We start from the raw sequence: 13,698 nt of genomic DNA on the forward strand, positions 1-13,698 counted from the left end.
CCACTGAACATGATTTCTTGTCATTGTTGTTGTTTTTTTTTACAGTTGTTTCTTTCATTTTTCTTTTTTCTGCCTTGCTGTTTGAGAATTTTTATGATTCCATTTTTCTCCTTCATTAGCACACAAATGTCAGTTATTTAAAAATATTTTTAATGTTTTCTGAACAGATGTAATATAAATGACTAGCTAATGCAAATCTGCCTCCAAATAATAGTATAGCTTATGCAGAACAGGTGTTTCATCATATGACAATGCTCCCATTCCTACTTTTTATCTTTTAAGACATATTACTTCATTTTAAAAGAACTATACTATGGTTTTAAAGGTGTATTTTCTATCAATCAAAGAATAAAATACATAATTTACCTCCATTTTGACATCTTAGATACTCTTAAGCATGCAGCTTCAAATATCTGGTTTATATAGGTTCCGATAGGACCAAAGGACTGTTTTGACATACTTTGTGGGGCATCTTTCCTATTTGTGGACCGTTGTAGTTACTTATTTTTAATGTCTTAATTCTTCACTTACACAGGATGATTTTATGAATATTGTTTTTTTTTTTCCTTCAACCATCTCATTATGTCACACAACTCTTCTGGACTGCATGGTTTCTATCAGGAAGTCTGTTGTGATTGTTACCTTTATTCTTCAATAAATAAACTCTCCCCCATATCTGGTCCTTTCCGAATTTTGCCTTTATTTTCTGGCTCTGGCTGCTATAACGTGTCTAGCATAGTGGATGAGTGTGTATACATGTGCACACTGATATGTGTCATTTTGGTTATTGTCTGGACATCTTGAGTCAATGATCTGGTGGTTATTGATTTTGAAATTTTTCTAATTTTTTATTCCTCAAATATCTCATGATTTTCTATTCTCTCCATATAGTATTTATACTTACTGTTTTCTTTTGTCTCCGAATAATAATATAGCTTATGTAGCTCATTCTTTGTCCTCTCACCAGTTAGTGTGATAAATTCCTATTGATCAGTCCTGAAACTGATTATTTCCTTTCCATGTTGAGTCTAGTTGAGTACATTAAAAACATTTATTGATGTGAATTATTTTGGCATTTTCTTTTTAGCTTTTAATCACACTCACATGAGCTATGTCACGCATCTACTAATATAGACTGTTCATTTTTTTAAATTTGAGTTAATAGTTAACCTTGACTATTTTAAATCTTTTGATTGATAACTCTAATATATATGTCACATCTGAGTATGAATCTGATGCTTTCTTCATTCGAATTTTTTTGTTCCCTTTTGTCATACTTCATTATTCTCTATTGAAAAGGATGTGCATTGAGAAGAATCAAAGCAGATGGGATTCTAGCTGTAGGGGTTTATTGTACTTTTGTCAGGACAAGAACTGTACTTTAACACACACCATGGAGGTAAGTGCCAGAGAATTCAGTTCCTTCTGAGCCCATGTGTTTTTCTTTTTATTCCTTTATTCCAGGTTTGATCTTCCACTCCAAAAAGGAATAGAAATGGTTGTCTGTCAGCCCCTACATTTTATAGAAGATGAGAACAGACTTAATATCCTTAAGAGAATGTTGCAGAACACTCAAGAATTTAACGGATGATGGAGTCAGTTTTGGATATCATTATAATGCAGGAAAGGAGTCAGACAACTCATGCCAAGGCCTGAGATTCCGCACTGAATCAGTTGGCCAGTTAGAGATTATGTGTGTGTGTGTGTGTGTGTGTGTGTGTGTGTGTGTGTGTGTGTGTGTTTTAAAGAAGGCAGTGTCTTGGAGATGGACAGAGGGCCAGGGATTTGGAATTCTGTGCTTCTCACATGAATGGCAGGGACCCAAACTTTCTGGTTATTTTCTGTTCATTTTGCAAACATTAACAGGAAGCTGGATCAGAAACAGAGAATCAAGGACTCAAAACTGCTGTCTAATATGAAATGCAGGCATTAATTTAACTCACTGCACTATAACACCAGTTCCTTATAAAAGGCATTTCTAACAAGTTCTCCACTGAGTTTTGAATGCTGGTCCAAAGATCAAACATTGTGAGCAGTTCAATTGTGGGTCTCCAACATGAATATTAGATGGAAACTAAGTAGATGCATAACATGAAGACATGATGTCTTTGTGATGGTAAAACTTCATATCTAGGTGGCCAGGACAAGGCACCATGTGAAGATGTTGATTTCTCTAACAAACAACTCTTATTCTTAATTGTTTTCTGCTGCATCTTGATATTGTGCAAGAATATGACAAGGATGTCATGAAATATTTAATTTATGTCATGCATCGTTGTATTATCTTTTCTAATTTAAAATTCACAAAATAGAATTTTCCCCTAATTTTTGAAGATCTGTTGAGTACTTATTTCATCTAGTCTTGTAATTTTAGTAATTTAGCCCCAAGAAAAACATAGTTTCTTGTAGTTCAATTTCAGCCTCCATCACAGCCCTCGGCACATTACCCCTGTGGGATTTGCTTTTATCTGTCCAATGAGAACATACTCGAAATCAACTCCATGTTAGGCATATTCTTAGCCAGTTCCGCAAGGCACTCCATTTCCCCTCTGAAACAGACTCCAGATGCACAACCACAGAATTTGAGTAAGGGACATTCTGTTCCCGCTTGTCCCAGTTATAAAAACAGAAAATCTATTTTCTAATTATGGGAGAATTATTCCAATTTAAGCCATGCATGTTCCTCCCAGGGATTTAGAACTTGACACTGGAAAATTAATGGGAGCAGATTACTTTGGCAGAAGAATCATGTCAATTGTGGCACTCTGATCTGTAGATTTATGAGGTAATGTGGTGTTCCTGTCTAGAAAAGATTGGTTCTTTAAGTTTCCCAAATCCTAGAAGCATTTTCCTCCTTACCTTTAAAATGTTGGCTTACATGAACCGTATTTAGAATTTATTGAATGCTGCACCAAACATTATTACTCTAACTTCATTTTCTCTTACATGTTTTAGGATCTTTACTTTATAATCTTTAGATACAAACTGACCACACGGAACCACTAAAATCTGTAAATTTATTAAATAAAGGGAGCTACAAGTAAACACAAATAATGCACCCCTCACTACAGCGATTCCATCCCACCCATCTCGAATACTGAAATAATTTTATAAACATGCTTTAATTTTCAATCAAATATTCAACGAATATTTGAGCAATTTCATTAAAATGTCCAAAACCAGAATATGTTCGGATTCTAAAGCTTAAGAAATGCCTTAATTACATATTAAAGATGATGGTCTCCTGAAACCACCTGTATTTTTAAAATGTGCTTCATGGAATGATAGAACTTTTAAAGTCATAATTTATAATGATACTTTTTTTTCACTCCTGATAATTCTGTGTATTATCTTTCTGTTTTGAAAGAGAGCTTAGTTGCTCATTTTTTTTTTCTTTTTGGTGTAACTGTTTATCAGAGGGCAAAATTACATCTTCAGGAAAAGAGCACTGAAAGACAATTTCAAGTGTCATTGGGATGTGAGCAAAATTTCAATATCAAGAGAACACAGCATAAATATCTAGAAATATATCATCTACTAAGTTGACAAAGTCTTTGGAAATCTTAAAATTCTATCCTGTGTCCGACTTATGGAGGACCACTAAAAACACAAAATCTACAATCCTTGATAGCTGAAGAAAAATCAAGTTATCTTTAATCCAAAATGATTATCATCACTAAATATGTACTGTCACTCATTTGTGTCCTGGGAAAAATACATTTTTCATTCTGTATCTACAGTTCCTCTATGCAGGGAAGTTTAAAAAAGGTACATGAAAAATTGATTCAACACGAGTAAGCCTTTGCTACATATAAAATGAGGCTAGTCTGACTTGCTTTTATATAAAAAAATTAACCTTACAGTTATGTTTTGACTTATTAATGGAAACATTATGAGAAGCAGGAGAGGAAGCGAATTACCTTATAGAGACTGTTAATGCAAAAGAAGCTGTAGTATTATGAAGTATGGATTCTGAAGATGAAAGGGCAATGTGACATGTAATACTAACTTGAAGATAGTTAATTCCAGTGAATAGGATAAACATCGTTCAATATATGAAGATTGGGGTTTGGGAAGCTTATAGAATAAGGAGAAGGTGATTTGTGTACAGTCTGCATAACAGTTATGTGTCAAGAGCATCCTTTAAGAAACATAGCTTATAAATGGATAAGTCAGACTATGTTAGGTTTTACTACATATAATTAAGAAGCCCTGGAAATACAGTTTCATGTCATGAGACGTGCAGTTTTCTGTCTAGTTTGGAAAGTGATTCTTTTTCTTGAACAACTTCTAGTTACTATGTTTAAGTGTTTCCGGTTATGATTGAGCAGAAATAAACTCATAATGATGTATTATAAACAATGGGCAACATTTTTGAATGCTTTATAGGTCAACACTAAAATTCATTTCAAAGTAACAAATATTCCTTCTCTTTCTTCAAAATCAGCCTGCTTACACAACATTTTTATATTATTATACAAAAACAATAGGAGATTTTTAAAGCCTTTTGTGTTTATCTGAATTATGAAAATCATTACATTTTTCCTTTTTGAACTTGGAGAAAATTCTTCTCTATAATAGAAATTCTGCCCAAAAACAAACATAATGAGAATGAATCATTGCCTAATTGCAGACCAATTAAAATACTTTGAAGTCTAAACCTAGCCATGCCATAGATTTGCTGTATTATTCTAGGAAATACGTTTGCACCTCCTTTTTGGTTGTTATGGTTGCCTTAATCACTGAAGAGGTGTTAATAAAAGCTCATCACCTACCTGCCTATCAGAGATATTGTGAAGATAAATTCCTATTCTTGGAAAGGCATGCTGCTCATTTAATTCCAATACTAACTCTGTTAATAACTTAAATAGCAACCAGACAATGTTGTCTCCTGCTGAATGTTATACTTTAGGGGCATGGGAACTAACTTTGAAGTCTGAGATTATAAAAATACGTGAGGTGGGGAAGATATAACTGCTACACAATTTGAACAAGACTAGTCACTTAAATTAGAAATAATTTTGTGTCCTGAAAAAATGGGATTAGCTTTCATTGTCTCTTGTAGCCTTGAATTTAAAAATAAATACTAGCAACTGGTTGCGTTACACAAATAACACAAGAATCTAGAAGACTCATCATTTAGTTTTCATTATTTTTATTTTAGACTATTGAGTGAAAACGAAACACAATAGAACAAACCTAACCAGCACTGGTATGTTAGTAGACTATCAACCATGCTATGTTTTATTTTTGAGTAGTATTTTTGTATTCCTTCTGTTCTTCCATTTGCGAAATCTTCAGAACTCCATCTTCAGAGTCAGGACACACTACTACCAACAAGCGGCTAATACAACGGTAGGACTTGATTTATCTGATTGAACGGTATTATCCAATTGAACAGATCAGGAAGGATAAACGGCTTGCCAGAGGTTAGCATATGCTATGCTGCTTTATTTTGGTGTGTATCTGTCAGGGGGAAATGGGCATTTGCTCACAGAATAATTAATGCATAATTAATGCATTTTATTGCCATAGCCATCCTCATCATGAAGTTTCAGGGAACCAGGACATTTACACCGTGTTGCTCTGCTTGGTTTTATGACCTTGAGTCCTTCATTCTGTCTTGGAATAGGAAAATAGTGAGAGGACTTTGTGAAAAGTTTTAGTGGGCAAACCATGAAATGATAACATCCTCCACTCTCAAGAACTCAATTGCATGACCAATTTCAACAGTAAGGGAGACTGGAGAATGCATCTCCTTATATTAGCCATGAATAAGTGAGGCACATCAGTATGTCACAGGATTCTCAGTGCACAACAGACTTAAAGATGTTCGGTAAAGGGATGCTACTATCCATGTGGTCTTGGATTAATCATTTTGTATACTCCTCATTATCGCCTACCACTTGAGCCTTTCCTTTGTGGCCATTTAAACGATTGTAAGTCTACTTTCATCTGGTGGCGTGAGTCACAGGTAGTGGTGACAAATACATGAGATAAGGCACAAAAAATTATTACTGTGTCTGGGATTGAATGTGAGTTGAATGTCTCATTGGCTTCTATTGTCTTGAGGGGCTAAAAACAGTTGGGTGGTGGTAATAAAATAGGTTATAGACATTTGAATTCCTCTCACTTTGTCACTTAGCCAGGTAAAAATTAAACAAATATTTGTTTTTCACATGTCTAAGCCAAGGGCATGAAATGTCTTTCCTGACCCTGTATTTGTGTTCCCAAAGACAAAATAGAGAGAAAATTGGGAGCTTCAAATTTCACTTATAGTTATAGCATACCTCAGACACGTAGTTTCCTATCTAAGTATTCTGAAGAAAATGTAGTAGGCTAGGGAAATAAGGCATTTAAAAAAAAAATAATAAGCTACAGGAGGTCCTAGAACTTTGGGATTTGAGTCCTCTCTGCTTTTCAGCCAGTCTATCCAGACTAATTGAATCTGCTTAATTGAGCTACAAATCTATGAGGATGAGTCCTTAAGGGATTCACAAACCTCCCGCTCACAGATAAATCAGAATGATTGCAAAACAGCCCTTCTTGCTGTTCTTGGCGTCAGGAGTCTATGAAAAGAGAAATGAAAGGAGAGGAAATGTGCACTTTCTAAAATATGGAGAAGAGCTGATGGATATTTAGGAGTAGCTGTGTGCAGATGTGGCTGCTGGCTCCTGTTTAAATAATTTCCTCAGTAAAAGTCAGAATGATAATCATACACGCCCTGGAAAGGGGACATGGATCGAAATTAGTATTTATTGATTTTTTTTTACCAATTGGTCTTGTTCCTCTGATGCTGAAAGTGTTTAAAATGTTCAGGAGAATAGTAATTAAAGAATTGATTCTTTTCAAAAAGGAGATAAGTCACAAACCCTGGAATTTATACTTTCTCAGCATACTGTATCATTAGCATTCTGGGACGCTCTCACAGTTAAAATTCATGGAACGCAGCTTTATGAATTTCAAAATGCTCATCATCCTACACCCCAAAAATTAAATAAATTTAAAAAAACAGGTGTTAGAGGCCAGATGAGATTGGATTTTAACCATTACTTGGTATTTTAAAAAGCATGAATAATTTATATTCTGCATTCTAAAAATGCTTCAAGAAAATAATTTGTGGTTTTATCTGATCTTTATGAGCTACAACCTTTCACACATTGGCCATTATTTCCAGACACAAAAAATGAAAGTTGCCTTAAAATTATATGTTATCAAGCTAAAATCTGAGATTAATATAACCAGTCCTATTATTAGGCTAATTTCCATTTTTCCAGTTGTACACCTGGACCAAAATTTTTTATCTCTTCTTTTTAAAGATTTTGAGCATTTGAATATTAAATATTTTCTTGTATTTTAAAATGCAACTCAATACTAAAAAGAGATTTTATTCAGAAAATATTAATATTGGCATATTTGAATATTTCATTTTTCATTAGAATATTTGATTTAGAAATTTAATCCTTAAGTATCAAATTAGGTGATTTAAATAACAGGTTTAAGAAAATAGGATCGGATTCAGCATGGTAGCTCAGTGACTGAAGTCTTTGCCATCCTTGCGCTAGACTCCCATATAGGCACTGGTTCGTGTCCTGGCGGCACTGCTTCCCATCCAGCCCCCTGCTTGTGGCCTGGGAAGGAAGGAAGGAGAGAAGGAAGGAAGACAGGAAGGAAGGGAGGAAGGAAGGGAAGGAAGGACGGAGGAAGGGAGGAAGGAAGGGAAAGAGAGAGGAAAGGAAGAAGGAAAGGAGGAAATCAATAAGGGAAATTAGTATGCAAAAAGAACTCTTTGGTAGCTTCACAAATAGAAAATTTTAGATGTGGATTTTAAAACAAAGAATATACATAAGTTTTAAGGAACCAAAATGGTTATTAGAAAGTCAGTAGACATAGCAACAGTTATGCTAGTTGAATCAGAAGATAAGAAAATAAAAATTTACGTTGGAATCTTTTTAAGGTGGGAAATAAAAAACAAAGAGAGCTTGAAAGACAAGGGAAACATGCAATCGAGGGCTCTTTTTTCCTTCAGGAGAAAAAGTTGAAAAGTTGGGAAATTTTGCAGAATTAATGTGAAAGCTTAAGGGTCCTAGTGAATTCCAAATACTGTAGTTATTAAAGAAACAATAGTTCTTCATAATGCATGAGAAATTATATATAAAAGACAAAGAGAACATAAGATTTTTCATGGTAAAAATTTAAAAAAAAGAAAGCAAAGAATAAAGAAAAATAACACAAAAATTTAAGTGTCCCCTAATTTAACAAAAAGAAAAGCTTTCTCCCTAAAGGTATATTTTTAAGATAATTTCCTTAAAATGTAATTTTCTAACTTTCAGTGTGTATATCCAGGCATTAATATAATTTGGAATATGTTTGGATAAATAAGTACCATGATTTTTGCTGTTTTCTATTTGTTGTATTTGTTCTCTCTTTAACTTTTTTTCAGCATTCTCATCCTATTTTTCATATTTTACAGTTAAACTGTGATACTTAGCCTAAAAAAAAACTAGCCCTCTTATCTAAACATTATTTGCTGGTATCTATTGGATTTGCACTATTACAGTAAGTGTGAACTCCACCTAATGCCACAGCCAGAATTTTAAATTTCACCAGTTCATCTTTTAGCATTTCCTTGATTACTAGTGGGGTTTCCTATCTAATAAGCTATGAATCTCTGCATTTGCATCCTTCTGATGTTTTCAAAGCGCTTGCTTTCCTTGTAGCCTCAGTCTTTTGGAGTAGGAAAAGCCATTGTGTTTTGGGTCAATTTCCTTTTCGTTCTTGGGAGGACACTGGTGGCACATTACAACATCTTTACATGTCGGAATGGAAACCCAAGTTGGTGTTCTCACTTTAGAGCAGTGATTGGTGTTTTTGAGCAAGTGCAGTGAATAGCATTTATGCCAGATACCCAGACATTTGTATTTCTCGAAAGTCATTTTGAAATGTAAAGCAAAGTTTAATGTTACAAATTGAAAATCAAGAAAATGCCCATTTACAAGTAAAAATATTGAGAGTACTGTCCAGAATTCTTGTATATTAACTAACCTAAAATTTTATATTAGCATTGTTTCCCTAGATGGTGAAAGGATGGAAGACAGATTCATTGATATTTTGCTGAGTTTAACTAAGGGTTGGCCTCACATATGTGTATCAGGATAGTATCCGCTATTACATATTTTACCTGCCTGTTAAATATTTTATTGAATCTTTCAATATTGACCTTAATATTTTGACAGAGAAATAATGGAAATATGTTTACACTATTGGATAATAAAATTCTGTAGCTTTATATTTTTGGCATCTTTACTGCATTCAGCAGCAACCAGCAGTGCCTGAACCCCTGCAGGCAGCTAACATGTATTTTTCATATGTCTGTCTCTATTACAAAACAGCTATAAAACTTCAGAATATTTCATGTGCACAAGGCAGAATGGTCGCTTACGCAGCACAAACAATTGTAGTAGTCTGTAGATTATGGAACGGTCTCATGAAAGGAAATATTGTGAAATAAAGTGCTATTCAAGTCAGTCTGCATACTGGGTTTTGGCTAGCGATGCCTGATTCATCCAACACATCTTGCTGATTACATGGGCTGGAAATACTTGCAAAATTAATTTAAACTACAAAAAATATAGTGATTAATATACAATTATTAAATAGTATATAACATATAATTAAACTATATTAATTATAAAATGTGATGATATGTGATAAGAACCATAATTCATTAGGCATGTCATTAGCCTAAATTTCAGTTTGACTTGGAATTATACCCTTTTTACATTATTTAGATATTTTCATTTACTTGAAAGACTGAGTAGAAATAGAGACACAGAATTGTTTTGCTATTGAATCACTCTCCAAGTGTCTACAGCAGCCACACCTATACCAGACAGAGGCCAGAAGCCTGGAGCTCCATCCTGGTCTCCAGGGTGAGGGGCAGGATCCAACCACTTGATCCATCATACGCTGCTTGCCAGTATGCACCAACAAGGAGCAAGGTTTGAATGCAGGCATCCAATTTGCAGCTGAACCTGCTGTGTCATAATGCCTACCACAGATTGTTCTCCTTTCAATTTTAAGATGATTTTTCAATATTAATTTTTAAAGCCCATTCCAAATGCAAAAGATAGCTTAATTCTTTGAACATTAGAAATATGTATTTGGAATCTTTTTCCTTCTCTCACATTTATCCAAACACAGATGTTTTAAATACGCTTATGCATGTTTTATGCTTGTGGGATTAGAGAATAACAAAAAATGTGAATATAGCATCTACTGTTCTCCTCCCCCCCATTTATTTATTTAGTTTTTAAGATTTATTTATTTTATTGGAAAGGCAGATATACAGAGAGGAGGAGAGACAGAGAGGAAGATCTTCCGTCCGATGATTCACTCCCCAAGTACCCGCAACGGCGGTGATACGCCCATCTGAAGCTAGGAGCCAGGAACTTCCTCCAGGTTTCCCATGTGGGTGCAGGGTCCCAAAGCTTTGGGCTGTCCCTGACTGCTTTCCTAGACCACAAGCAGGGAGCAGGATGAGACGTGTAGCTGCCGGGATTAGAGCCAGCGCCCATATGCGATCCCAGCACGTTCAAGGCGAGGACTTTAGCTGCTAGGCTACCGTGCGGTTCCCCGCCCTTAATTTATTAAAAATGGCACTAAATAAGCATCCATTAGTGACTCTGCTTTGCTCAGCATGCATGATTTCACCTTATTTTTTTTTTAAATTATGTATGTATGTATGTATTTATTTTAATAATCTTACTTAATTAGTGTACAAAGGGTCAAGGGCCACAGGAAACCAGATAATACCATTGTTTTCACACTAATATCAACATTTTTTTTTTCCTGTATCTGGAGTCAGGAGAGAAACAAAGGGATAAGCCCCACCCAGCCTCCCACCCTTCCAGGTCGCGATGTGAAGCATGCTCCAAGGGTCCTGCTCAAGCAATTTTGATAGTTCAACAGGTCTGAGTTGCTGCCAATCTAGCCGTTCCAGTCAGATGAAACCTATTCAGAATCCACTGGCTGACATAGTCTCTTCAAGGTTGGGGTTCTGAGATCAGCAGTTCAGTTGGAGAGATCTCCAAAGGAGCTTCATCTGAGGTGATCCCAAACCTGATTCTTGTGAGTTTGCCAGTACAGGGTCCAGCACAGTCCGTCACCCCAATCAACTTATGCACATGCTGGTGGTTGCAATTGCTGGGTCAGTTCTGTTTCCAGCCCTGTCTTCCACTTGAACCAATGGGTGTTGTAATCCACCTCGATCTTGTCCACTTCATATTCGGACCTCACGTAAACCGGGGGGAACTGCAGCCAAGTTGGGGTGACTCCCCATAATCCCCACCAGGCCTGTCCCCTAGCCTGGTTCCCATGCATGCAGAACAACTCAATCTCAGCCTTTGGGGAATGAACCAGAGAATGGAAGATCTTTCTCTCTGTATTTCCTTCTCTATATAAATCTGACTTTCCAATAAATAAATAAATAACATTTTTAAAAAGGTGTATTACTAGAGGAATATGGCTTATTTGGTGATCAATCTTAAACAATTTTCTGTTCTTCCACAGTCAAGTCAAAACCAGGAGTCAGGAAGTTTATGTGTTTTCCAAATGGGTGGGGGAGCCCAAACATTTGCTCCATCTTGCCCTGCTTTTCACAGTCCATTATCAGGGAGCTAGAGTGGAAGCAGAGCAACTGGGATATGAACAGATATGGGTTCCTTCTGTTGCAGGTAGCTACACCACAACAGGAACCCACAATAATTTATGTAATTATTTTGAAAAAGGTATTAACTATGCACTTGATTTTTAAAACATGTTAATATAACTACATAATTATCGTACTGAGTAATTTTGGCAGAGAATGAAATTCTAAATATTTCCAGATTCAAACCCCACAAATTCTAACTTTGTTAACATTAACTCAAATATCTCTGCTTTAATATAAGAATCAGTTGCCTCCAATTAATCAGTCTCTAATTTAAAGTACCCAAAAATGTTGGACTGCTAAAATGACATCAATGAAAATGTTTGATCAAATTAACTTTTCTCAGCCAACTCAATTAAGTTTCTGAAGCCAAGCATGTAATTAGAATCTTTTTCTCCCTGGCATATATACTTTTCACATTAAATATGCTTGAAATAGTTTATGTTTTACAGACTAAAATAGAATAATCCTTAGTTCTTTCTTTTTACAAATGGAGCTCTCATCATTTACAAATTTAGTAAGCAAACCTAGTTACTTTATTTCACCCTACTATAAAATGATTATAGTAAGTATATCAATCTAAGACATCTTTTTAAATTTTGCCTATAGTATAGTCAATGGTAGGTTTGATACAAAGAATAAATGAACATGATTTCACAGATAAAATGTAAAACAAGTACTTATTTGTGGATAAATAACTATAATTTAACTTTCCCAAAGCAGCAGTCATATACATGAAATACAGTCTTAACATCAATTTTATTTAGTTACATACTTCCTATGCACTGACTTTCTGTCTTAATGAATGTTTGATTTCCAGCTGCAACATTTTGTGAATTTTTTATCAATGTTAATGATATTGACAGAAGGATTATACTGCCAACCTAATAACGACTATGCAGCTTGAAACCTATGCATAGTTGATATTTGTGTAAAAATACCTGAATACTTTATATGTGCCCACTATATCTATTGGAGTCTGTGAAAAACAATTGTAATTCAGAGCATTATTCATATGATTTTCATACTTGGTAGTAAATAATTAATGTTGGTTGATAACTGCAAATGACTATTGATTACTTAGAAGTGTTACAGCAGAGATTAAAAAACCTGTCAAACCAACAGCTGAGAAGCACACATGTAGATATGCAATGAAAAGATACCAATCTATTTTCTTTTTCAATCTATTTTCTATAGAACTATATACTTTCATTTTCATCTTGCATCCATATTTCTTTTCTTCCAATGGTATTATGCCAAATTTGATATGACAGCTTGATTGTTCCATGGTCTCTCCTAAAAGTTGGCCAAGCTCATTCTGGATAATTTTAGGAGAGTGTTTTGAAGGGGATCAAAATTTAAATTACAGGAGTTGGAATAAAGCAGGATGAATGCACTCTCTAACGTCAGTGTGTCTTATCAGTTAAAGCTATGAGTTGAACAAAAATGACGACCTGCCTTCAGTGAGAATTTTTCTGTCACACAGTCTTTGAGCTGTTATCCTCCCCTCCATAATTCAGACTTAGTTCACATCAATTCTTCCTGGATCTTGGATGCTAACCATTACATAGGAACTACATCAACAGCCTCTAGTTGAAGGTTCAGCTTGCTGCCTGCAGTTCTTGAGGATCCTGAGAATTATGAGCCTCCGTAATAATGAGAGACAATATCGTATGACCCATATGAGAGTGCTGCAAGAACGTTACGTGAAATGGCATTCAAAGAGACATTTTAGAGGGCAATACAATTTGGAAATCCAGGCAGCTTTTTTAATATACATTTTCATATTTTCTCCTACAAGTACACATAGATTCCATGAATTTTTCCATAAAAAGTCCAAATTAATCTAGCACAGCTATGTTATTATGAGTTGTAAAAAGGCAAAAGAAATAAGTAGGTCAAATTAAAAGGATCACCCCAGCTGTAGGCAAATGCATAGTTACCTTATACCTAGGTAAGTATTACACTGCTGGCACAAATGCAGTCAA

Source organism: Ochotona curzoniae, unplaced genomic scaffold, assembly GCF_017591425.1.
Source record: "Ochotona curzoniae isolate NIBS_2020 unplaced genomic scaffold, NIBS_Ocur_1.0 scaffold_4683, whole genome shotgun sequence".
Classification (NCBI taxonomy): domain Eukaryota; kingdom Metazoa; phylum Chordata; class Mammalia; order Lagomorpha; family Ochotonidae; genus Ochotona; species Ochotona curzoniae.